The sequence below is a fragment of the Sinocyclocheilus anshuiensis genome, unplaced genomic scaffold, assembly GCF_001515605.1.
Source record: "Sinocyclocheilus anshuiensis isolate Anshui unplaced genomic scaffold, SAMN03320099.WGS_v1.1 scaffold69, whole genome shotgun sequence".
NCBI classification, from domain to species: domain Eukaryota; kingdom Metazoa; phylum Chordata; class Actinopteri; order Cypriniformes; family Cyprinidae; genus Sinocyclocheilus; species Sinocyclocheilus anshuiensis.
This window is the reverse complement of record NW_015537933.1, coordinates 170,335-172,361: the sequence shown is the minus strand read 5'-3', so window position 1 is coordinate 172,361 and position 2,027 is coordinate 170,335. Positions and strand designations below refer to the sequence as shown.

The window sequence follows — 2,027 nt, the reverse complement described above, 5'->3', positions numbered from 1 at the left end:
TTTCCGTACCCACTGTATATATATATATATATATATATATATATTACAGATTAATTAAAATATCAAGATTAATTTTCAAATAATGTAAAATTATTTTATTAAATATTTTGTAAAATAAATACAAATTTAATTGCATTGAATTAATGCATTATGCATGTGTTGATTACTGTCTTTAAATTAAATAGTGTGATATCATATATATCAGCTTTATATCGACCACCCTGCTCTCTAAAATATCGGCCAACAAAAACTCTATATCGATTGACTCTAGTAGTAGTATTCAGTATAGAATTATAAATAGATAAAGGCAGCCTCTCTGTCTAGTGTTTCACTTTTGCAGTGTAAAGAAAATAAATAAGTATAAAAATATCTCAGTGACATCATCCCTGTCAGATTTTGAATGGGGGAATTTCTATTGGAATAAGTATTATGTGTTTGTAACTGATGGAGAGCAATCATTGAATAGTTGCATAACTCTCTCAAAACCTTATGGTCACACTTTATTTTAAGGTCCAATTCTGGCCATTAACAAACCTTTAACTATGAATTTTGCCTCAATAAACTATTCATTTGCTGCTTATTAATAGTTAGTAATGTCGTTGTTAAGTTTAGGTATTGCCTAGGATTAGGGATGTAAAATGTGGTCATGAAGAATATGTGCTTTATAAGCACTAATAACAGCTAATATGTTATTAATAAGAATGCTAATAAGCAAGTTAATAGCGAGAATTGGTCCCTATACCAACATTGTTACCAACCCTATACTGTCGTTCAAAAGTTTGGGATCAGTAATTTTTTTAAAGAATTTAAAAAAATGAATACTTTTATTCAGCAAGGATGTGTTAAATTGATTAAAAGTGATGGTAAAGACATATTGTCAGAAAAGATTTCTATTTCGAATATGCTGTTCTTTTTACCTTTTTATTCATCAAAGAATCCTGAAAAAAGTATCACAGGTTCCAAAAAAAAGCAGCACAACTGTTTCCAACATTGATAATAAATCAGCATATTGATAATAAATCAGAAGGATTTCTGAAGGATCATGTGACACTGAAGACTAACTACTGCAATGGCTGCTGAAAATAAATGATTCACAGGAATAATTTATATTTTAAAGTATGATAAAAATAGAAAATTGCTGTTTTAAATTGTAATAATATTTCACAATATTACATTTTTTTCTCTACTTTTGATCAAATAAATGCAGCCTTGATTATCAAAAGATACTTCTTTAAAGAACATTAATCTTGCTGATCCCAAACTTTTGAATGGCATGTATACTGTATATCTCACACCTCAGAAGTAACTGCAGCACAGCACATGACAAACAGTGTCATGACATGAAAGGAGTCTGGGAGGAATCTGAGAGGAGCAGTAAAGCAGAGTTGGGCTGGTGTTATGTTCTTGTTTGAGGGGAGAGTTGGGTATGATGTCTCTCTAGTCAGTGATAGCAGGCTGACAGACACCATGTAGCACCCATATGGGAGCGAAGCACTTGAGTTCACTCGCAGGATGGAGCTCATTGTGCCTCTGTGGCTTGCTCACTCACACACACATAACAAAATGACTTTCACATCTGTCAGCATGGCATGAGGAAGGGTCTGGTTTGATGGCTGATGTTGCAGGAGATGAGTGATCATGCAGAAGTGAAGCACACACACACACATTTGAGAGTACCAGGTGGGTTACTAACAGATCAGTGAATTTATAAGGAATATATATTCACACATCACATGATCACACACTCATCTCTCTGTGTGTGTGTGTGTGTGTGTGTGTGTGTGTGTGTGTGTGCTGAGGGTTCAGAATCAGTTCTCAGGTGTGGAGGGAGATTGATTTTAAATTATTAAAATGTAAATGAGCAATCTGGGCAGGAGGATTGGGATCTAATTGGAGTCAGAGAGCAATGTTTGAGGTGAGGCAGTGTGTGTGTGTGTGTGTGTGTGTGTGTGCGCGTGCGTGCGTGCGTGCGTGTGTGTGTGTGTGTGAGAGAGAGAGAGACAGCGTCACATCACAGTAGAGTCAGC

At 34.9% G+C, this 2,027-nt stretch overlaps 1 protein-coding gene across 1 annotated transcript in view; it reads left to right on the top strand.

Annotated features, from left to right (window-relative positions):
• Positions 1-2,027, top strand: part of LOC107658331 (NACHT and WD repeat domain-containing protein 2-like) — a 47,987-nt gene that overhangs the window by 17,452 nt on the left and 28,508 nt on the right. The gene's annotated exons all lie outside the window — the stretch shown is intronic.